This window comes from Dromiciops gliroides, chromosome 1 (assembly GCF_019393635.1).
Source record: "Dromiciops gliroides isolate mDroGli1 chromosome 1, mDroGli1.pri, whole genome shotgun sequence".
Classification (NCBI taxonomy): Eukaryota; Metazoa; Chordata; class Mammalia; order Microbiotheria; family Microbiotheriidae; genus Dromiciops; species Dromiciops gliroides.
The window spans coordinates 63,407,365-63,432,171 of NC_057861.1; the positions used below are offsets into that span (position 1 = coordinate 63,407,365).

At 40.7% G+C, this 24,807-nt stretch overlaps 5 non-coding genes across 5 annotated transcripts; 3 read left to right on the forward strand and 2 right to left on the reverse strand.

Moving 5' to 3' along the window:
• Positions 1-1,276: 1,276 nt before the first annotated feature.
• TRNAF-GAA lies at positions 1,277-1,349 on the reverse strand. Its single transcript has one exon. It is a non-coding gene; the product is annotated as a tRNA-Phe (tRNA).
• A 1,813-nt stretch (positions 1,350-3,162) lies between these two features.
• On the forward strand, positions 3,163-3,235 carry TRNAK-UUU. The gene has a single exon. It is a non-coding gene; the product is annotated as a tRNA-Lys (tRNA).
• Positions 3,236-4,417: 1,182 nt separating this feature from the next.
• TRNAM-CAU lies at positions 4,418-4,490 on the forward strand. The gene has a single exon. It is a non-coding gene; the product is annotated as a tRNA-Met (tRNA).
• Positions 4,491-10,697: 6,207 nt separating this feature from the next.
• TRNAA-CGC lies at positions 10,698-10,769 on the forward strand. The gene has a single exon. It is a non-coding gene; the product is annotated as a tRNA-Ala (tRNA).
• A 2,745-nt stretch (positions 10,770-13,514) lies between these two features.
• TRNAS-GCU lies at positions 13,515-13,596 on the reverse strand. The gene has a single exon. It is a non-coding gene; the product is annotated as a tRNA-Ser (tRNA).
• Between the last annotated feature and the right edge of the window lie 11,211 nt (positions 13,597-24,807).

A 24,807-nucleotide genomic window follows, 5' to 3' on the forward strand; every position in this document is an offset into this window, starting at 1 on the left:
CTAATGACCTCTCAGTTGGACTCCGCTCAGACAGATCTCAACATGGGGCTGCCATGGGCAACACCCTGTCTTTCTAGGGAAGTACTTCTCTCCTCACGGTCCTGTCCAGTTTTAGCAAGACTTAGTAACGTCATGTGCTTTGAGTCTCCCATCTCCAACCCGAGGAAGGGAAATGGACTTTGGAACTTCTACACAGGTCACCCCTTCCAATCAGAACGACAGTCTCCGAGAATGCACCATAATTTGGGATGGCAGTGTGCAAGTTTTCTGCTATTTGGGGCATGTCTTTAATCCCTTATTGATCTTCTAGTTGGGTGAGGATGATGGCAGGTGGATGAGTTTTCTTTTCTTTCCAAGAGGCTCAAGAATTTCCCTTTTCTTGAAAGTCAGCTCTCTCAACTCTTGAACTTAAGGTTACTCTGAAAGCAACCCCCAAGACTTCAAAGATAGCCAAGGAATCTCTGTTTTCTGCCCAAAATATTAGATTCTGGGATAGAATCCCACCCCCACCCCCAATCAGTCAAGAAGGACTTACTAAGCATCGATTACATTCCACGCATTCTGCTAGATTCTGAGGGTGCAAATACAAAAATGAAATAATATGTGTCCTCAAGGATCATAAAATATGGCCGTGTGATGGGAGAGGTGATCTGAGTTCAAATTTGACCTCGAATACTTACTAGCTGTGTGACCCTGGGCAAGTCACTTAACCCTGTTTGCCTCAGTTCCCTCATCTGCAAAATGAGCTAGAGAAGGAACTGGCAACCCACCCCGATAGAAGTGTCTAAGCTATACCTTTCTATATGTATATATCAGTATAACTCTATATCTATCTACCTGCTTACCAGGAGCTTCGAAGTGAGACGCAGGCTGGGGAACTAGCTTTTCACCCAGGTCTTTGGAGGGGGTAGGGGATATCTACCGTATGCCGTTCCAGATCCATGCCTTACTTATCTCTCTTTCTCTCCTTTGCTTCTCTCTCAGAAGTCAGTCATCAGTGAATCAGGAATCGCATCTTCCTTCAGGTGAGCAGTCACTGTACAATATTTCAGGGAATCGCCAAAGGAGGGGCTGAACTAAATTCCTATTTAACAGATTGGTTGGCTACAGGAAAAACTGAGCAGTGGGAGAGGTGATGGATCTCACAATGGCATGAAGGGGTTCCCATTATATCTTATATCCCAAATGATGAGCTAGTTACATTAAAAGAGAGAGACAGAAAGAGACAGAGAGAATTGAATTGCTAAACTGAAAGAGGCACCTAAATTCTAAAACATGCTGAAACCCGGGATTGAACCAGGGACCTTTAGATCTTCAGTCTAACGCTCTCCCAACTGAGCTATTTCAGCCTCCTAGCGACCTGCGGCCTTCTTTTTTTCCCGTTTTCTTTTTTTCATATTCGCATTCCTAAAACGATTTTGTTGTTGTTTCTTGTTCTTGAAAGGGTCAAATGTGCAGGTCCCAAATTTAAAGAAAAGTTTTGGGAAGAGGAAAAAAAAATGACACGCAGACGTGATTACGCTATCCTACCGAGGACTGTGGGCGTTACCCTAGCCTTTCCTTCTCTAAATGGGGAAGAAATAGAATTGCTTTAGTCTGCCACTGAGGCACAGACGACGGTTTTCGGAGAAAATGTGTTATTTCTCTGGGGTGGGGGTGGGGGGGAGAAAATCTATCTAATTACCATCAATAAGACCAAGGGATCTGGAAACACATCGTTTTGTTGCAGCCACAGACAAAAGGTGTCGTGGAACATTATCGTAGCGGATCTCAGATTCTACACTAGGGAACCCCTAGAGTTACTTCAGACCCGATCAGCGAACGATTATATGATGCGAGCAAACCCGAAGGATATCTATGTGATTTCCCCATTTCTGGTCCACAAAGCTTGCAGTCTCCCCCCCGCTAAGTACATACACTGTGTCACCTAAGCGTGTATTAATAATAGTTAGGTCTGATAATAATTAGGTTCCTCAACCATGATCAAAATAAGAGTATAGACATCATCTTCCAAGAGATTGGCAGGGAAATTTGTCTTGATATTGTAGAAGCAGAAGGTAAAATAGAAATTGAAAGAATGAAGAATCTTCCTCCCATAAGAAATTATTCCTAACTTCTACCTACTCTTACCAGCTATCTGAGACTATGAAATCAGGGTCCAAGTGTAGCAGTCTATTATCCCTCATGCAGAAAACAGTTTGCTATAATGATTTTTACAAATATTTTCCACGACAATTTTTATTACATTTTACTTTCTTCAATGAACAAAGATTCATTCTCTTTCCCTGCTTTCCTCAGACTTACCCGCAAAAGAAAAACAAAACCCTTGTAACAAATATTTCTAGTCAAGCAAAACAAATTTTCACATTTTCTATGTCCGAGAATGTGACATATTCTGCATATTTGGTCCACCACCTCTCTATCAGGAGATTTTTATTTTTAAGCTGTTTGGTTTGGTTTGGTTTCTTTCTTTCTTTCTTTCTTTCTTTCTTTCTTTCTTTCTTTCTTTCTTTCTTTCTTTCTTTCTTTTTACAATATTGTCCTACCATAGATTGTTCTCCTAGATCTGGTCCTTTTACTCCAACAAATCTTCCCAGGTTTCCCTGAAATCATCCTTTTTGTCATTTCTTACAATGCAATAGTATTCCATGAGATAGCTATACCATAATTTCTTCAGTCATTCCCCATTTGATAGGCACCTTCCACAAATAGACCACGAATGCAACCACAAATAGAGCTGCTAAAATGTTTGTTTGTTTGTTTGTTTGTTTTTAATATAAGTCCTTTTCCTCTTTCTTTGATCCCTTTCAAGTGTAAGCCTAGTAGAGGTACCACTAGGTCAAAGTTGAGGAACTTTCAGGGTCACATTTTGAAATGGCTTTCCAAAATAGCTGTCTGTACCAGTTCATAACTTTATCAACAGGACACTGATAGGTGCTGCCTTCCCACAACTCTGCCAACATGTGTTATTTTCTTTTCCATTGTTCTTCTGCTTCTGGTCCTTCTTCCATTTTTATCCTTAAAAGGGAAACATCAGTTTGGGCACTCTACCTCATTTACTTCAAATTTAGCTCTACTTTATAGACTGGGATAATATTTGGTTGGCCTACCTCTGGTTCCTTGGCGAATGGGGGAGGGGGGGAGTGAGCCACTTTCTTAAGAGCCTGGGTAGCTCAGTCGGTAGAGCATCAGACTTTTAATCTGAGGGTCCAGGGTTCAAGTCCCTGTCTAGGCGTTGCTTTTTTTTTTTTTTTATGGACACCTTGTTTCCTTTCCTACTAATTACACTTCTTGCCGTTTTTCTTATGTCAAAGGGGATCTCGAGTTGTCTTTTTTATCACTGTAGGGCCTCTTCTTTGAGTAGGCTGCAAACAAATCTCTTCTGGGTTGGATGTGAAGATTGTAATTATGATTATCACAGAAATATCAGTTACCCAGAGACTTACTTTTCGACTTATGATGAAAAATGTTATCAACCCCAGAGAAAGAACTGATGGTGTCTGAATACAGATTGAAAGATACTTAAAAAAAACTTTCTTTATTTTTCTTGAGTTTTTCTGTTTTCTTTCACAACATGACTAATATGGCAATGTTTTGCTTGACTACACATGCATAACCTATATCGAATTGCTAGCCTTATCAATGGGGGAAAGAGGGAAGAGGGAAGGGAAGGGAGAGAATTTGGAACTCAAAATTTTAAAAACGAATGTTTAAAAAATAGTTTTACATATAATTGGGGGGGGGGGGATAAAATACTAAATACATGGAAAAAAGACTTACTTCTCTCTTCCTCTAGAAATCAACCGTTTGCTTAAGGGAGGCAGTCCTCTGTTTCCTCAGGCCTGTATTTACATAAACCGCAGGCCAGCGTTTTCCATTATTTATGTAGTGACCGTCCCTCCTTCTTCCTCTCCCCCCCCCCCCTTTTTGGGAAACATTTAAGAGTCTCGTTCAGCAACATAGTCGTCTCCATCAGGGTATATGGGGAAATGGTGGTCAAAGCAGTGGTGGAGGTTTGATTTGCCTGATATATACTAGCTCTTGTCTGTTACTCAGGGTGCCTTGAGACTTTAGCTAATGCCTGGGGAATATTCTAGTAACTCCAAAATTGCTGCTTTGTGTCTCATTTGTGTGTGTGTGTGTGTGTGTGTGTGTGTGTGTGTGTGTGTGTTAAAGCCAAGTTTCATTGTTAATTTTAAAAATCCCTAATATCAATTATGTTTTCGTTCTTTTAATTTGATGAAGAACTTTCTTCATGTTTTATTTAGGTTTCAGTTAATATTTACCCCAAAACCCCCAGGAAATGACATTTCCTCAGTACATACGTTCTTATGGATATAGAACTTACACAAAATTGTTTACAACATACATATGGCTTCTTCCTTCTTTAATTTAAAGTAAAGCGAGCTCCGCAGTTGCCTTCTTAGCGCAGTAGGCAGCGCGTCAGTCTCATAATCTGAAGGTCCTCAGTTCGAGCCTCAGAGAGGGCAAGTTGTGTTTTTCTGTTCTAGCCTAGTAATCAACCTTAGTGTATACGTCTCTAATACATCTTTAAAGGTAAAATGAGAGATTTCCAAATCAATCGAAAAATGGATAAGGGAATGGAACAATGCGGAAATCTTCAATGCTGCTACTTATCTCCGCCAAAAAGAAATTTTGGCAACACCCTCGACTCCCAGAAGAGTAAAGGAGTGTGCACTTGCTTGAAAATATCAAATAATGTCAAGTTAACAAGCATTTATTGAGCACTTACCACGCGTCAGGTACTGGGCTGAACTCTGGGGAAAGGCAAAAGCCAGTTTCTGCTCTCAAGGAGCTCAGAGTCTAAGGAGACAGGGAGGAGCGGGGCGGAGGGGAGGGGGGGGGGTTTGAAATCTGTGTACAGGCCCGTAACTATGTACAAGCTTATTATTAAAACATCGTTTACCAAACACACACACACACACACACACACACACACACACACACACAAGAACAAAACAAAACAAAAAAACATCTGGAATGGAACTATGTAAGGTACAATGGTTTGGATGCAAACCATCTTATAAGCTGACATTTAGTCTTTTGGACGTGGACTGAGTCACAGAGATTTGCTGTAGGAACAGAGGTGGGATTTCCATTTTGAAAAGATCGAAAGTAATGCGAGGAATTCCAGTGCTTTTGCCAGCTCTTGGCACGTTTGCAAGCACACAGCAAGCGATTCAGGAACGCTCCTTGACTTAACTTCAATGACTGATTTAATTTCTCAAGAAAAAGAGGAGACTCCTTTCTTCCTTTCTCCTTCTTGTCATTTGGATAAATTAGTTGGACAGAGCCCTTGTCTCCGTCTTCCAGGGGTAGCAATAGATGACAAAATGTTTTACTGAGGGGTATTTAAACTGGCTATGTGATGCTGGGGAAGTCACTTCAGAGTTTAAGTTTAGTGTTCTGGGAGTTCAATATATCAGTGAAATCACAAGTCCAAGTAAAGCATAAATTTCTATTTGGAGGGGGAAAGGGAAGGAGAGGGGGAGCTGGAGAGGGAGAGAGATTTATTCTCTTTAATAGTTGTAACACCAGGTGAATTCCCACCTCTCCCCACCCTCGTCTTTTTCTCTACCTGTAAAAATTGCTGGTTATGGTTCTGATTATTCACAGTAAGGATAAAATTAATGTTATTGAAGTAAATGAGCAAGTCCTTTCTTTCAAGCTTTTTGCATCTGTACCACATAGGATGTTCATAGATATACAATGAAGAGGTTGCATGTGATGGTCATTAATGTCCCTTCTAGTTCTAATATTTGCTTTCTGCCTATAGTTGTTAGGGATCATGTTTGGGGGTGGGGGTGGGGGGAGTGGACCAGGAACAGCAAGCACAGCATTTAAATGCTTTTTAAAAAAACCTAATTTGTTTTGAGGGGATGCCCATCAATTGGAGAATGGCTAAACAAGTTGTGGTATATGAATGTAATGGAATACTATTGTGCTGAAAGAAATGATAAGCAGATGGATTTCAGAAAAACCTGGAAAGACTTACATGAATTGATGCTGAGTGAAATGAGCAGAACCAAAAGAACATTGTACACAGCATCAACAACATGTCGTGAGGATCAACTGTGATAGACAACTCTTCCTAGCAATACAATGATCCAAGCCAATGACAAAAGACTTATGGTGGAAAATGCTCTCCACATCCAGAAAAAGAACTGTGGAGTCTTGAATGCAGACTGAAACATACTATTTTCACTTTTGTTGTTGCTTTTATGCTGTTGTTCTTGTTCTTCCTTGTATTTTTCCCCTTCTCTTTTGATTAATATGCAAATATATTTAATATGATTGTAATGTATACCCCATATTAATTGCTTGCTGGCCTTGGGAAGTGGGAGAGAAGGGAGGGAGGGAGAAAAATTGGGGACTCAAAAAATATCTTTACATGTAATTCAGAAAAATTAATTTTTTTTTGAGGCAAAGAAGGTTAAGTGACTTGCCCAGAGTCTCACACTTGATAAGTGTCTAATGTCTGAGGCTGGATTTGAACTCAGGTCCTCCTGAATCCAGGGCCGGTGCTTTATCCACTACAACACCTAGCTCCCCCTAAAAATTATAATCTTAAATTTAAAAAATCCAATATGCTGGGGAAATGATCATATCTATCAAGAATGACCATTAATTAAAACTATTGTGGAATTTGCTCCCTCTCCTCCCCTTGCTCCCACCTTTCCTATTACTCTAGAAGGCAACACCATCCTCCCAGTCCCTCAGGCTCTCAATCTAGGAATCACCCTGGATTCTTCCACATCCAAGCTGTGCCAAGGCCTATCAATTTCACCTTAGCAACCTCTCTGCAATATATGCCCTTCTCCCCTCTAACACTGCCCCCATTAGTGCAAACCCTCATCACCTCAGGCCTTGATTACTGAAATATCTGGCTGGTGGATCTGCCTGCCTCAAGTCTCTCCCCGCTTCAATTCATTTTCCATTCAGTCACTAAAGTAATTTCCTAAAATGCAGGTCCAAGTATGTCATACCCTTAGTCAATAAGTTCCAGTGACTTCCTCTTACCTCCAGCAGCAAATACAAAATGTTCTATTTGTCCTTCAAAGCCCTTCATAATCTAGCTCCCACCTATTTTTCCAATCTCCTTAAAATTTATTCCCCAACACATACTCCTTCATCCAGTGACACTAGCTTCCTAGCTGTTCCACAAACAAGACAGTCCACAGATTTTTCCCCTGGCTGTCACCCCATGCCTGAAACTGATGCCCTCCTCTGTTCTTACTACTGACCTCCTTGGCTTACTTTAAATCCCAACTAAAATTCCATGATCTGTTGTTGTTTTGTTGTTTTCAGTCACGTCCAACTCTTTGTGACCCCTTTTGGGATTTTCTTGGCAAAGATACTGAAGTGGTTTGCCATTTCCCACTCCAGCTCATTTCACAATGAAGAAACTGAGGCAAACAGGGTTAAGGACTTGCCCAGGATCACATAGCTACTAAGTATCTGAGGCCAGGTTTCAATTCAGAAAGATATGTTTTCTGACCCTAGTCCTGGTACTCTATCCACTTTGCCCTAATGCCTCTTAATTCCAGTTCCTTCACTCTTTCAATTATTTCCTATTTATGCTGTATATGGGTTGCTTTGTGCATAGTTATTTGTGTCTTCACCATTAGATTGTCAGCTCCTTGAGGGCAGGGACCATCTTTTGCTTCTTTTTCTTGGGATGCCTGGTACATAGAAAGCACTTAATAAATGCATACTGACTGATTTATCTAAAAATGCCTTTCTCTCTCATCCATTATCATTATCTCATTCACACTATCCATCCTATGAAGAGGGATGTCTTATTTTTTCTTCCTTCATATCATTAATTTATCACCAGACTGAACTCTGGAGTTCATCATGTCACAGAAATCTCTTCATTACGGAAGATCACTTCAGTCCTGGAATTTTAGCTCAAAGGTACCTTCATGATCTATGGATTAATTAAGATGACATTTATAAAGTGTTTACCACAGTGCCTGGCACAGAATAGGTGTTTAATAAATTCATGTCCTTCGGGCTCTCCCCTCTAATTGTATGACCATACAAGAACATCTATTAAAGGAGGACACTCAGGCTAGCCATCTCTTCATTTCTCGGCATGTCTTCTCCATCATGCTCCTGTTCAGGGTACCCCTTACTCCCTTTCAATTTCCTTTTCTATGCTATCTACCTCTCTTAGAATGTAATCTAAGTAAAAGCACAGACTCCTATTTGCTCCTATTTGTATTCCCAGACCTTAACATAGTACTTGTGCACATAGCAAATGCTTGTTAACAATTGACTGACTTCCTCTGAAGCCACATGGTGCTTTGTATCTTGTGCTATTTATTATATTCTTCCTAAATTCTAGCTATTTGAATATTTGTCTTATCTCCCTGGTAGATTATAACTCTCTTTCGTGCAAGAATTATGTTGTATTATATTCTTTGTATTCCACCATAATGCCTAGCATGGTTCCTTGAACATAGTAGGTGCTCAGTAAATGCTGTATTGATCCAAACATAGACTGCTGGTTTTGACCAAATCTGGCAAAGTCCAACCTATAACTGATGCTGTTTTGCAGTGTGTAGTTGTGTGTTTATTTCTTCTCAAAGACTGTCAAGAAACAGACTGAAACTGGAAAGAGCATGGGATTTGTGGTCAGAAGACCTAAGTATCTCTCAGTCCTGTTTAGCTATGTACTATCTTTGGAACTTTGAGCATTTTTCTCTTTGGTAAAATACAGGTGTTGGAACTAATTATCTCAAAGGTCCCTTCTAGCCTTGAATCTATGATTTCATTTTAGTAGTATCTTTTTGTCCATTGATGGATTAATAGGTGTTTAGATATATATGTTTTCATCACTGTTGAAGGCAAAATTTGTAATTCATATCATATTTGTAATTCATATCATATAAGTTCCAAGAGGAACTTATTAGTCTTTGACTTAGTTATTTTTAGTGGGGTGAAGGGGACCTGTCTTCTAGATGATTTAAGTATTCCACAATAATTAGGGCAAGGATGTGGTCAAAAAAGAGTTGTTGGGGGCAGCTAGGTGGCACAGTGGATAGAGCACCGGCCCTGGAGTCAGGAGTACCTGAGTTCAAATCTGGCCTCAGACACTTAACACTTACTAGCTGTGTGACCCTGGGCAAGTCACTTAGCCCCCATTGCCCTGCCAAAAAAAAAAAAAAAGATTTGGAGTCACTTGAGTTTGCTGGTAGTTTTGTTGATTTTCATATTGACTTCTCAAAATGTTGTAGTTAGAAAAGAAATTGTAGATTCCTGCTTCGATGAGGAAAATAGGGTTGCCTGACATGTTGGTCTGGCCTTGGGAAGTGCTGTGCCCTTTTCCACACCCTTTCATTTATATTTCATAGACTTCAAGAATTTTAGAATCGAAAGTTACTTCAGAGACTATTTCAATGTATACTTGAACAAGAATCCCTTCTAAAACATAGTCAATTCTGTAATTGTTCTTTTAAAAAAACTGTCAATTTGGGTCAGCTAGGTGTCGCAGTGGATAGAGCACTGGAGCTGGATTCAGGAGGACCTGAGTTCAAATCTGGCCTCAGACGCTTAACACTTACTAGCTGTGTGACCCTGGGTAAGTCACTTAACCCCAATTGCCTCACTTAAAAAAAAAAACAAAAAAAACCCTGTCAATTTGATCATTGTTCTTTTCTCCCCTTGTCAACATTAGCCAGTTTCAGTCTCTGATACTTACTATGAGATTAAACTTTCTGATCCCCATTTTCCTTATCTATGAGATGGAGAGAATAGTATCTGTTCTACCTACCTAAAAAGGCCCTGTAAATCTTAAAGTACTATGTAAATGTGTTATTATTACTATTATTCTTATTACAAATGAAATATGATTAAGACTCCTTTGCCTTTCAATGGTGTTTATTGGAGATGAATTGAAGAGAGAACTAAGGAGCTTAGGGTGCTCAATTTATATTTATTTGAGCTAAGATTACTGTAAATATAAACCAAGATACATGTTATCTGGAATATATGTGTTTCTGGACACGATGGCTTTTAGGAAGATGATTTTACTCAAAAATCCTCAAGAAAAGAAGTTTTGCTTCTACTTAAACACTTGTCTAGATTAATGTATTTGGTAAACACGTGTATTATACTATAAAATAGCACAATATATTATACTGGTTTTCTTATTCAAGAAAATCTACAACATATTTTCGAATTTAATCATATCAAGGACAACAAAAAGTGCAATTTAATGAATTCTTTAGGCCCTGTTTACTTTGGATAGGAATTTACAGGCTCCAGTGTTGGCACAAGCCAATGGATTTGTGGTTGGCATGAGAATTCCTCACAATAATAAACAGAAATGAAATGGGTTGAATGACCAATTATTGGGGATTTCCCCCATACTGGAGGTCTTGAAACAAGGACTGGATTCCCAAATTTTGGAGATGAGAGATTTCTTGCTCAGGTATGTGTTGGATTAGACAGGCCTTGAAATCCTTTTCAATATTGAGACTCTGAATTTGTGAAAATGGGAATAGCTTCAAACAGGATTTTTTTTTTCTTTTGGTAATGGACAAAAAGATGAAACCTAGCTTTCTGCTCCCTTCTCTCCGCTTCCCTCAACCCCACCGAATTCTCTCCCCCCCCCCCCCCCCCCCATTCCTTTCCTCCATTATAATTGAACTGGAAGTCTTCGTAGAGGTGGGGATGTAGCTCAGTGGTAGAGCGCATGCTTCGCATGTATGAGGTCCCGGGTTCGATCCCCGGCATCTCCAGGGGTAATTGGATTTTTCTTTTGTCTCATAAAGATGTGTAACTCATTGTGACTCTACCTTATAAATTAACTACTTGGAATGAGTTCTGACCTGTACCAATAGCGTCCGTGAGTTTCATCTTAGAGTTGGCAACATGAGGCAAAATGATTACTAAGAGAGTACTTCTAGACTAGAGAGTGCATTGAGGAGAAAAAGTATAGTTTGCCTATATAAATAATGATCCTCCTACTTGTAATCAATTTAATTCTAATCAACAAACATTATTGAAGTGCCTTCTTTGTTATACGGCACTTTTCCAGGGCACCGGAGATGGAAGAACAAAACCTCAACAGTCCCAGCCTTCAAGAACCTAGCGTTTTATGAGTGGACACATACAATTTAATTCAAGGAGGGAGCACTAACCACTAAGAAAGGCGGGAAAGATCTGATATATAAGTTGTCATCTGCTCGATCTTAAAGGAATTCTGCTGGGCAAAAGTGAAGAGGGAGTGTATCCCTGTCTTAGGGGACTGCACATTTTTCTTGGAGCTCAGACTGGAGCCAGTACAAGAACAGAATTGGAAAGCGATCTAACTCCAGGATGCGAGCTCCATGAAGATTTTATTTGACTCTTGCATCTTGTTTAGCAAGTGCAATGCTCTCGGCACATAGTAGGCATTTAGGAAATGATAGTTGAATAAATGAATAAATGATCTAGGCTGAGGAGGACAGATACTGAGATTAGGGGGAAAAAAGTACAGGAGTGAAGGATCCATGCCCCACGTTTTCTGAGTTAAAGTTAGAACTCTAATGAATGTACAGCTTTCATAATTAAGGATAGGTTCTCTGGTGCTTACACTAAGGACTGAATATAAAGTTACCTGCAAATTTTATTATTTTAGGTAAGACAGATGGCGTGCTTGTTTGTTTGTTTACTGACATTAACTGAAAATCTCCTTGATTGAAAATTCACTAGACTCTAGTTTCTTAAGGACAGAATCTTGTCTTATTCACTTTGATAGCCCCAGTTATAGCCTTTCCCCTGATATTCAGCCCTCAGTAAATATTTCTTAAATAAATGAAGAGAGAAAGAGAGGTTTTACTTGAATAGGAATTTTTACTGGAGTAAGAAAGATGTCCTAATTCTTAATTGGCATTCATTGTTCTTTTAAACTCTTTTATTGCCCTGTTCTGTGTAGTCAATGGGAATAGTAATGCCAAAGGAACTCAGTATAATGGGGGAAACAACATGCAAACCACTATGCCCCAAAACCTGATATATATACACAGAATAAATTGGAGATAATCAACATACTGAAGTCACTAGCATTAATGGGAATCAGGAAAGGCTTTTTGCAGAAGGCGGTATTTTAAGTGGGACTTGGAGGAAGTCAGGAGGCAGGCATGAAGAATGAGAGAACTCCAGATATTGGGGAAGGCTGATGAGTATGCCCAGATTAGGGAGATGAAGAGTCTTGTGGCACAAACTGCAAGGAGGCCTGTATCATTGGAATTGAGCAAAGTGCTACAGGACTGGAAAGGTAGAAGTGGGCCAAGTTATGAAGGCTTCAGAATACCAGAGAATTATATATGGATGTAAACAGAGGATCCTGTTAATATTCACTAAATCTTGGATATAATAGGGAGCTACTGGAATTTATTGAAAAGGAGTGTGACAGATCTTAATTTTAGGAAGATCACTTTGTCAGCTGATTGGAGGGTGGACTGGAGAGAGACTTGAGTCAGAGACTAACCAGAAGGCTATTGTAATAGTACAGGCATGAGGTGATGAAGGCCTGTATCAGGGTAGCAGTGGTGTCAGAGAGAAGATGTAATATCTGAAATACTTTACAAAGATAAAATCTACTTGGCAACAGATTGTTTGGGAGGGTGTGAAAGTGAGTGAGAAGTCGTGTTGGACACCTGGTTTAGGAGCCTGGGTAACCAGAAGGAACGTGGTGTCCTCCACAGTAATAGGAAAAATAAGAGGGGAACGACCTGGGGTAGGAGGAGGGGTGGGGAGAGATGAGTCCAGTTTTGGACAGGTTAAGTTTGGGATGTCTGATTGGGGTTAAAAGGAGGTGGAAGAAGTAGAGGGAGGCAGGGTTGGGGATTGGGGTTTGGGGAATGTGTGTAATGAGAATCAGAGAAGAGAGGAAAGCCCATTTGAATGGGAAAAAAATAGCAAGAGCAAAGTGTTATAGGAAATTCTGGCTGATCTGGTTAGAGAAAAGGGATGTCAAGTTGGGAAGAATAGACTGCCCTCCCATATTTAATTTTTGCATCTGCTCCCATAGCTCCTTACTGTGCTCAGTATGAGGTGTCATTGGGTATTCTCATTGTCGGGGCTGACATACTGGGTTAAATTAAGGAATAGGAGAGTATAATTTCCGAGGAAAAGAGCATGACTTCCTCTGAGAAATTCACTGGTTACTAGTGTTGGGCGTTTGTTGTCTGTAGCAACCCCAAGGTGAGGTAGATGGCTTCATGAATAGAGTTCTGTCAGCCTGTCAGCCCGCACTTAAGGCAAGTTACTTAGACCTGTTTGCCTCAGTTTTCTCATCTGTAAAATGGCCTGGAGAAGGAAATGTCAAATTATTCCAGTGTCTTTGCCAAGAAAACCCCAGAAAGAGTCATAAAGAATGGGACAAGGCTGAAATGGCCGAAAAATACCATCAAGTCAGCAGCCTTCTAGCGAGTTGCGACATTTAATCACCTCTAAGTTATTTAATCTCCCAAGCAAAAACACGTAACGTTTCCAAAACTCGACGAGGATGGGATTCGAACCCACGCGTGCAGAGCACAATGGATTAGCAGTCCATCGCCTTAACCACTCGGCCACCTCGTCCTGAAGAAACCTGTGCCTTAGTGTTTCTTTCAATGGTTATTGCAGTGATTTTTTTTTTTTTAGGAGGGGAGCGGAGGCGGGGAGAGACGGGGAATTTATAATATAAGGATATCTGTATCTATCTGGATTCGTTTACATACATATATAATTTGACTTAGGATAATGTTCTTGTTTATTATAAAGAATTGGCAGAGGATTTTGGAAACACATTTGTAAAATTATTGTTCTCCAATTTCATATTTGCAAAGCCTTCTTTGAGGCTTTGTCTTCCTCATATCTGATGCCTTTCCCCTCACTCTGGAGTAAAGCTATTGTTTGTCCAGTCTTCTACTCGAGAAAAAAAAAAGATTCTGGTCACCAAGTCAACAAGCATATTAAACACCTCCCATATGCATTCTGCTTAGGCACTGAAGTTTGGGAACACTAATTGACCAGTTTACATATTACTGATCTTAAGCCCAGTTGTGTGTTGGGTTTCACTTTCATTATTTAGTGATACTGCATCCCTTTGGTACACTTATCTATCTATTTAGCATTCACTGCTAACTGCTGGGGAATTTGCCCTTCTAGCCTAGAATGGGGCTGGGCACATGCATAGGGACAAGAGTAGATCAAAGGAAAAAAGAAAGACTGGTCAAACAGGCAGAAGGAGAATTAGGAGGGAACAGTGTTATGGAAGTCCAATGAATAGAATGTATAAAAGAAGAAAACATGATTCATTTCAATTGATACAGGCATGTCAAGAGAACTAACAAAAGACCATTAGATTTAGCATGTCAGAGATCCTTGTCTGATAGCAATTCCGGTTGATCAGTGTGGACAGACCTAGATGGTAAAAGGTTGGGAAATGAATGGCAAGAGAGGAAATAGAGGTATGGTTGAAGTGTAGAATGTTTCTAGGAAGTTGCCTGTGAAAGGGAGCTAAGCTATTGGATGAAAACCAGAGTGAAAGGAAGGGATGGCTGAAGCTGAACATGTTTGTGAACTGTATGTAGGGAGCCAGAAGATAAGGGGAAAGAGATTAAGAGAGCAAGCTGCCAGAAGAGAGAGAGGAAGGGTTGGATCAAGGGTAAAGTTAGTAGGTTAGACTTGTCAAGGAAACGGATCATTAAAAAAAAAGACAAGAGTAAAGGAGGCGATGGTAGATGATGAAGAGGAATTTTAATGTGTGGAGTAAAGGGAGAAGATACGGCTCAGAGTTGATGGATTCACATTTTCCAGTAGAAAAAGTCTCTGAACTCAAGGAGCTTATGTTGTATTATAAGGTCATGCGGTGTACACAGATAAGCAAATATAGAGTAATTTTGGAATCCAATGAACACTAACCACTGGGGAAAATGAGGAAGGGCTTCCCTTAGCAAGTTACAGTAGAGCTGAAACTTGAAGGAAGATAGCTGAGGCAGAAGTGAGCATGGTTGTTGCTCTAGGCATGGGGTGATGTGAAGAAGGGCATGGGGGAGGCATAGCACGTCATTCGTAAGCAACTAACAGACTTCCCAGGTGTGGTGAGTGACCCTAGCCCTGCATTCCCTTGAATTAGATTAATTGGAAATGAGCTGGGGATTGTATAGACTTAGGTTAAAGCTAGGAGAATTTATCTGTATTTCTTTTTCCCTACTTCCTTATCTTTGATTTTCATTAATTTCACCTTTGTTGTTTAAAGTGATTCCCAAGTAATAAAATCTGATCCTTTTGTGGAAAAGAAGCTGTAAGGCTCCTTTCTTATTGGCCTGGGAGAAATATCTAAAAGGGCAGTTTGGAGGGGAGGGAGCTTTGAACCTAGAGGTCCCTCCCTCATTATTTCTGGGACCCCAATGTTTGGCAAGTCACCCAATTAACTCTCCATATATTAAATTTTGTTTTGTTTTTTTTTGTGGGGCAATGAGGGTTAAGTGACTTGCCCAAGGTCACACAGCTAGTAATTGTCAAGTGTCTGAGGCCACATTTGAACTCAGGTCCTCCTGAATCCAGGACTGGTGCTTTATCCACTGTGCCACCTAGCTGCCCCCTCCATATATTAAATTTGGCCCCCACACCTGTAATATAACTTGGTCTAGTGACTGCTTGGACTGATCTAATTCTTCTGCCACATGTTGACCTCTCTGGTCCTATACCTGAGCTAGAAGATGGTATGTGATGACCACAGCACCCTAGATAAGGGAGAGACAGAGTATGCCAAGCAAGTCAAACCGCCACCACCACCTCCTCTTAAACTCTGATTAAGATAGTTCAGGACCCTGAATCCAAGAGCCTTAAAAATAACAATGCCCTTCAAACCACTAGTCTGATTTCCAGCCTGGCCCTATAGCCTCCACTGAGGGGAAAAATCACTGTGGAGAAGGGGCCAACTTTCCTTGCTCCCATCCCCCCTGCCCCCCAACTATGACTTTTCCCCCCAACAATGACTCTTGACCAACTTGTCATTGCCTATCCCAAAAGGTTTAGGGCAGGTGTACCCCCACCCCCACAGTGGTACTACTACCAGCCCTGCCCTTGTAAGAATCATCCTGGGAAGAAAACACCATGGAAACTGCTTCTATGAGTGATGCTACCATAGCTTTTGAATATCCAGAAAAGAAAGTTCTTGCTATCAAAGACCTCAGAACTGTCAAGTGATTTAACATCAGAAAGTGATATGATTTTATCAATGGAAATTATGTTAGTGATGATACATTACCATCTCCTATGTTGCTAGCATAAGGACCATGGTACCTTCCCATCTGACTTGCAGATGGAAATATCGGATCATTCCATATTTGTTGTAGTTTGAATCAAGTTCTATTATACCTCTCTGGACTAGGATCTGCAGTCTATTCATTGTCTACTCTGCCTATGGAGTCAACAGATTTTTTTTTCCTTTTTGCTGAGCAAAACCAGTAGATTGGATAAAATTTAAACAACCTTTTTATTTTATTTATTTATTTTTTTAGTGAGGCACTTGGGGTTAAGTGACTTGCCCAGGATCATACAGCTAGTAAGTGTTAAGTGTCTGAGGCTGGATTTGAACTCAGGTATTCCTGACTCCAGGGCCAGTGCTCTATCCACTGTGCCACCTAGCTGCCCCAACTTTATTTTTTTTTTAATCATAAAAGTATTTTATTGTTTTCCAGTTACATGTAAAGATAGTTTTCAAAATTTGTTTTCATAAGATTTTTAGTTCCAAATTTTTCCCCCCTCCTTCCCTTCTCCCTCCTTAATACAGAAAGCAATCTGATATAGGTTATATATGTACAATCACATCAAATATATTTCTGCATTAGTCATAAACATCTTATAATGTTTCACAACCATAATACTCAATCTCCATCTTTTCCCAAGAAGTTTGTCAGGTGTGAATTACATATTGCCTGGCCATAAGGTTATATACAACATCAGAAGCTGGCCCTCTGAGACTCTGTCAATCTCATTACCTTTACTGACTTGGTTGCATTCTGTTTTCATGACTCTGATGGCTGGCTTAAACTAAGTCCCACATTGCTGTTCTCCTGGATGACATGGTTCCTGTCTATAGAAATGGCAAATTTTGGCCTATATTATCTAACACAGAAAGTATAGCCTCAGCCTTACATTTCTGAACTTAATTATAACATTTAATTTCTTTGCAGGCAAACCTTCTTTGCTTAATTGTTAATGCTCAGATTGTTTTAGAAGGAGGCTGGACTGTAACATAGCTCTGTGTATTATTTACTAATGCCAATTGCTACAGAAAGCAGCTATGTTCAAATGACTCAGGTAATACAAAGAAAACTTGCCCAGTTGTCTCACTTGCTTTTATGTTAATAGCCTTAACTGTCTTAACTGTACAATATTCTAACCTCTTTGTATCCTGTGGCAGTATTCTTTTTTTTTTTTTTTTTGCGGGGCAATGGGGGTTAAGTGACTTGCCCAGGGTCACGCAGCTAGTAAGTGTCAAGTGTCTGAGGCCAGATTTGAACTCAGGTACTCCTGAATCCAGGGCCGGTGCTTTATCCACTGCACCACCTAGCTGCCCCCTGTGGCAGTATTCTTAAAAATGTTTTTATCCTTATATCCTGAATCTGTGTTTAGTATTAGACAAACACAAGACAATACAATTCAATTGCTTTAGGTCCCATCTTGTAAAAGAGTGCTCCATGTGTGACAAATTCATATTCATTCAAACAACAAATAAACTCTATTACAGCAAGCAAAACTCTATACAATTTAATAACTATGTGAGAAATATCAAAACAAAAGGCATGAATTCAAACTCATGAAAGATTATCAACTTTTTCAAGTACTAACATATATCATATAATTAAGCATACAACAGGCCCTCAGAATTTCCTTGTAAACACAGCCCATCAATAAAATTGAGCAATAGGCATACTGAACAAAAATATTTTCACTTTAGCAGTAGGTAAAGTATAGGAGTGCAGGCTAGTCTGGAAAAGACAGAAATATTTAGTTAAATAAAACAACAAAACTGAAAATGACAGACATTTTCCTGAAATATTCCCTGGGAAAACAATTTTAACATATAACCAGGAGATGAAACAATGTTACTCATGTGTAAAATAAGAAAGAAAAGAAAAATCAGGAAAAATGATTGCTCACTCTAAGTACAGAAAAGCAACAAAAAGTGATTTGGAGATGGGGAATGAATCTTCTAAGGCAAAATAACTAAAGCACAACATATAAAACCAAGAAATAAGCAATAACAAATCATTCTCTTGGGAGATAAGTTAACATTATTCTGATGTATCATCACCAGAGCAATCCTATCTCCCAGAAAAAAAAAAGAGCTTGATGCAGTGACCAGTTCAAATTCAAAGTCACCAATAAGATTCCAAGGCTAAAAAAAAAAAATAGAGAAAAAGAGAAAAGTGGAAAAAATTAATTCCCAATGGAGATGCCCCCATGTGTAAAGATTACAAAGCCTCTACTAGGTCTGTATCCCAAAGAGATCATTAAAAAAAGGAAAAGGACCCACATGTACAAATGTATTTATAGCTGTTCTTTTTGTGGTATCAAAGAATTGGAAATTGAGGGGATGCCCATCAATTGGGGAATGGCTGAACAAGTTGTGGTATATGAATGTAATGGAATACTATTGTGCTGTAAGAAACGATGAGCAGGATTTTAGAAAAACCTGGATTTACATGAACTGATGCTGAGTGGTGGGCAGAACCAGAACGTTATATACACTGACAGCAACATTGTGCCATGATCAACTATGAATGACTTAGCTCGTCTCAGCGATACATTGATTCAAGACAATTCCAAAAGACCAATGATAGAAAATGCTATCCATATCCAGAGAAAGAATTATGGAATCTGAATGCAGATGGAGGTATGCTATTTTCACTTTTTGTTTTTTTGTTCATTTTCATGGGTTTTCCTTTTTTCTCTGATTTTTCTTTCACAACTTGACTAACGTGGAAATGTTTAAGAAGAAAAAAGGAAAAGAAGATGTAATTTAGATGGCTTTACCAAAGCCTATTATATGGAACGAGAAAGAGAAAGTCTGTATCTACTCTGATCTATCTAATCCAATATTTAAGTGTTAATTTAAAAAAATTGCAAAGCCTCCCTCCCCAACCCTTTTAGCATTGTTTAGGGAGCGTGGGGGAGAGGGCTTCCCCACATGTAATGTTTGTTATCCATGTGTAACATGAAGTAGGAGGAGAAAAGAAAGGGGAAGTTCTTGCAATCTCTGGGCTTGGAAGCTACCACAGTTAGCACCAGGCCATCGACCACAGGAGCAGAGAAGAGCTCCTCCCTGCCTGCACACCCGGGGGAAGGGTGGGGCAAGTCATGCCACCAAACATTTATTAAAGCACCTACTATGTGCCAAACACTGTGCTAAGCCACGGGGATATAAAGAAAAAACCAAAAACCAAAATCAGTCCCTCTTCTAAAGGAACTCAAAGTCTAATGGGGAGACAACATGCAAACAATTATATGCAGAAAATGACTTAAGCAGGATAAATTTGAGGTAATCTTAAAGGGAAGGCACTAAGATTACGGAGCTGGAAAAGGTGGGAGTTCAGCTGAGACCTGAAGGAAGCCAGGAAGACGAGAAGAGACTGAGGAAGTTAGGGGTTCCAAGGAATGAGGGACAGTCAGTGAAAAGTGCAGAGTGGGAAGATAAGAGGGTCTTCTCGGGAAGCCAGTCACTGCATCACAAGGTCTGGGTTGTGTGCATGTGGGGGAGGGATGAGAAGCTGTAAGCAGCTACTGTGCCGGTGAATACTTCATAACTGACTTTCGGAAGAAGAAAAAAAGTCCCCATGTATGAGACGGTTTAAAATTTAGGCTGCATTAGCATTTTCTGAGTCGTTTTCTTAAGTCTAGACAATCAACAAGACAATAACTCGAGCCCTGAATGGCGGCACCTGCCGATTCCTGAGGGGCAGACGCTTATAATGACACTTTTAACAATCTGCTGGAGCTGGCTCCCGCACAGGCGGCTCCCCCCGGCCAGGCCCGGGCAGGGGGAGGCCTGGAGAAGGAGGGAGAGGGTCTTGACCCGTCCCTGATCAGCTCAGTCTCACCGAACTTTCATCATCACCTCAACAATGGCAGCGCTGGGAGCCAAAGGAGATGGAGGGTCTGTACGATCAACATCTCCCCCGACTCTTATCTCCCTGAGGCTAAGACGCCAGCAGCGAACTCGAACTAGGCGCTGCTTCGCTTCTCGCCCGTCCTGCTCCTCCCAGAAGCCTCCTCGAATTAATCCCAGGCTCCTTCACGCACGGCTCACTTTCCGGGAGCCTCGGTTTCAAAACATCCGCCGCGATGCGTTCTGGGATTGATGGGCCTTACGACACCCCCCCCCCCCAATTGCTTTTGGGTCTAAGGGGAGCTTAGGTGGATGTTCGGTGTTCTCGGCCGCTGGTGGAGCCACGGCCACCTCGAGGTTTCCTCGAGCCTTTCTCAGCTAGCTCAATGACGGAGATAAGGCTCTCCCTTCTTGTGTCCTGGATGGAAAAGTCTCTGAAATGAGCACGCTTTATGTCTCTGTTTCCCCACGCCATGCCCTAGGAGGCAGAGGGGGGCAGGAGGAGCCTGGCTCTGGTGTCACGCAATGTTTCCTGCTCCTTCTAGTATTATCGTCTACAAGACTTCCCTCATCTGGAAAATGAGAGAAACCCTTACACCCGCAAATCAATTAACTTAAGGAATTTTGGCTCATCTAGGTTGGTGCAGTAAATAGAGGATTGGACACAGGCAGGAAGAGCCAAGATCAAATTCAGCCTCAGGCATAAGCTATGTGACCCTGGGCAAATCACTTAACCTCTACCTCACTTACCTCATGTGGAAGTGGAGATAATAATAGCACCTACTTGCCAGGATTGTTGTATGGGTAAAGGGTTTTGCAAATTTTAGAGCACTGTATAAATGCTTGAGGAAGCTTGGATCCCATCCCATGCCAATTTTCCTGGAGTTCTCAATGGTGGATGTATTGGAGTGGGAAGATATTTGAGGCAAGCAGACCCACCATTAGGCTATTGTAGTAGTCCAGGAGTGAGATGATGAGATCCTACCCCAGTGGTGTCAGAGAAGAGAAGGAAGGATATTTGAGAGATACTGCAAAGATGCTGCAAATAGATAGGCATTGGCAGCAGTTGGGATAGGGGAAGTAAGAGATAGTGAGGAGTCAAGGATAACACCCAGGTTGCTAGCTTGAGAGACAGAGGGTGATGTTGCATCTTCTGCTGTCACTCTATAATAGGGAAGGTAGGAAGAGGAGAGGACTCAGGAAGAAAGATGTGTTCCATTTTAGACATGGATTTTAAGATATCCATTGGACATCCAGTTGGAGACATTGAGATACGTGATAAGTTGATGTGAGATTTGAGGTCAACAGAGAGGTTAGGACAAGATAGGTATATCTGAGAATCAACAGCATAGAAATAGTAATTAAATCCATGAGAGCTGATGAAGGAGTATAGAGGAGAAGAGAAAAGAACTCAGGACAGAAACCTGTGGAACACAAGTTAGAGGGTGTGTATGAGATGATTATGGATTTGAGTCAGATTAAACTCTGAGGATGAGGTCTGGAAGATACCCAGTCCCCGCCCCCCCCCTTCAGTATAGTTAGTTTCTCTGTCTCTGCTTAAAGTTTATTGCTTGTCAAGTTCTCACTGTCTCCTTTAAGTTTTATTGCCAATTAACAGTATTTACTTTACTTATGCTTAGTCTCCCCACTTGTCAGCTACATCTTAGTTTTATGGCCTGTAATAAAAATCATGTCTTTGGCCTATTTGGAATCCATCATATGTCAGAACCCCAGTCCCTGTCATGGATTAATTGCAATCAGGGAAATGATTTCTGCCTCCCCTTTTCTTTGACATTCCTCAGACTCGTTACCCACCTCCCCTTCGCTCTTCCTTCGGTTTGACCTTGTTCCCCCTCCCCTTTTCCGCCTTGTTCCTGGAACACATATACATGTGGAAAAAGAGAGAGACTGATAAGGGTCATTCTTTTTTTTTTTTTAGCGAGGCAATTGGGGTTAAGTGACTTGCTCAGGGTCACGCAGCTAGTAAGTGTTAAGTGTCTGAGGCCGGATTTGAACTCAGGTACTCCTGACTCCAGGGCCGGTGCTCTATCCACTTCACCATCTAGCTGCCCCGATAAGGGTCATTCTGAGAGATAGGAGAACCAGGAGAGAGTGATGTCCAAAGAATCTAGAAAGAAATATCAGTGAGAGGGTGATCAACAGCATCAAAAGCCACAGAGTGGTTGAGGAGATTGAGGACTGATAAAAAGCCATTGGATTATTCAATTAAAAGATAACTGGTAATTTTGGAGAGAGCAATTTCAGTGGAACAATGAGGTTACAAGCTGTATTGCAAGAGGTTAAGAAGAGAGTGAGAGAAGAGAAAATGGAGGCACCTATTGTAGATGACCTTTTCAGGGAATTTAGCCACAAAAGGCCTAAGAGGATGATAGTAGGGATGAAATGATAAAGCAAGAGTTTTTTGAAGCTTGAAGAGATGTGGGCATGTTTCTATTCAGTAAGGAAGAAGGCAGTACACAGAGAAAGATTGAAAATAAATGATTGAGTGGGAGTGAAAGGGAGTAATCTATTGGAGGAGACAGGATGGAATGGGCTCTCTTGAGCAGGTAGAAAGGTTAGCCTCAGTAAGGAGCACAGCTACCTTATCATGTGAAGTAGGAGTGAGAGCCCAATTGAAGTTGTGTCTCAAAAATTTTTAGTGAATCCAATCAGTGATTGTGTGATTTTCTCTACCTTTGTTCAACAGAATGTGTCTAGGAGCAAACGTGGTGGATGGTGGGAGTGACCCTAAACTGAGGCATGGCATAGTATAATCAGTAAAATATCAAGAGATGAGAACAGTGTAGAATAGACTTGGTTCACCAAAGGGTCAAGGTAGGGAAAGAGTAGTTAGTGCAATTGCAGTGGCCTAGAAGATAATTGAAGAACCAAGGGACCAGTGGTCATAGTGTTGCCCACCAGTCCCTGGTGTAGATGAAAAATGGTATTTGTTAAGAGAAGGCAGAAGGTAAAATAAGGGGACTTCTGAATTATTGAGCATGGAAGTGGCATATTTGTGACAGAAAGATCAAACATAAAATCATCTTCGTATGTGGCTGAAATGGATTGGAAGATTTGGTCAGTGTAAGCGAGTAGATTGAGGAACTGAGTGGCATTTGAAGGTAAGTCAGTCTGTATGTTGAAGTTCCTTAGTATGCAATCAGGAGTTGGGGCGGAGAGAAAAACTGTGAGCAGGGTACCAAACTCATTGAAGAAGGAAAGGGAGTAACCTGGAAGTCTGTAGACAATAACTATCAGAATTTTGATTGAGTTGTAATGATGACTAGTATGAATCTCAAAGGAGAGGTTACTAAGTGATAGGGGTAGGGAGAGAAAATGGAAGTAGCAATGGGGAGCAAGGAATATTCCAACTCTCCCTCTTCAACCAGTGAACCAAAGGGTTTGAGTGAAAGCATAGCTAATACTGAAAAGGATAGCTAGGAATGCTGTCATGGGGTGGGGGAGCTAGGTTTCAATAATAGGTAGAAGATGTAAGGGGTAGGAGAAGAAAAGACTTAGGATCAAGGGAAGTTTGTTCCCTATGGAACAGAATTTCCAGAAGGCACTGTGGAAGGGGATTTTCCTGGTGTCCCAGGTAATCAACCTTAAGCACCATTGGAAGTGAAATAAAACAAATGAAAATCTTTTTAATGTCAGAAAGTCCTTATCTTCAAGACTCATAAGTATTTGTGTTGTTTAATTTTTATTGTTTTGCGGAGCAATGAGGGTTAAGGGCCTTGCCCAGGGTCACACAGCTAGTGTCAAGAGGCTGAGGTCAAATTTGAACTCACGTCCTCCTGAATTCAAGACCCGTGTTTTATCCACTGTGCCACCTAGCAGCTCTCAAATGTGTTTTATTAAAGTTCCAGATCTCCGGAGGACATGGGAGAGTAGGATGGAGGAGAGTGGCCATGGGGCAGCCAAATCAAGAGGACATCTGACTTGTCTGGAATCACTCCCACCAAAGCTGCCTCACATCACCTCTCAATCCATTTATTTTGAAAATCCGGGGAAGGATAATGTGATCGGGAAGGCAATAGTCTCTCCTGATTAGGGAATAACAGTGCAGACTCAATCCCACGATAATCACAAAATCCGTCTTTTTAGCAGTAGAGTAGAAAACAAACGTATCCCAAACTTGTTTCCGCCCCGTTTCGAATCGGGGGCCTTTTATGTGTTAGGCGAACATGATAACCACTGCACTACGGAAACAAGGAGATAAAGGGTTGCATTCAAATGAAACTTTTAAAAGTTTTGTTAATTCAAATCAACTCCTCCCCCTTTCTCATCACTTGTTCCCAGTTGACAGTGAAGCATCCTTTTCTACCAGAATCCATTCAAGAGCATCTTCCCTAAAACTTCCCCGATCTATCTAACAAAATGTGTTCCCTGCCTCCTGAAATATAAACGTGTTTCGAAGGTCTTCTTTGTCCCACGAGTCCCCAGATTGTATTGTTTTTATCTCTTTATATCTCATAACCATCTATTTTACTGATATCTTACTGATTTCTGCTGAAGGCAGAAAGGAGTAATTAATTTTTAAACATTGTTGAAGTCCATTGGCGTTTGGAATTACGGCTTGCACATAGCAGGCTCTATTACTAAACACTTGTATAATTAGCCCACGAAAAAGTACCACAAAATCCGTCTTTTTAGCAGTAGAGTAGAAAATAAACGTATCCCAACTT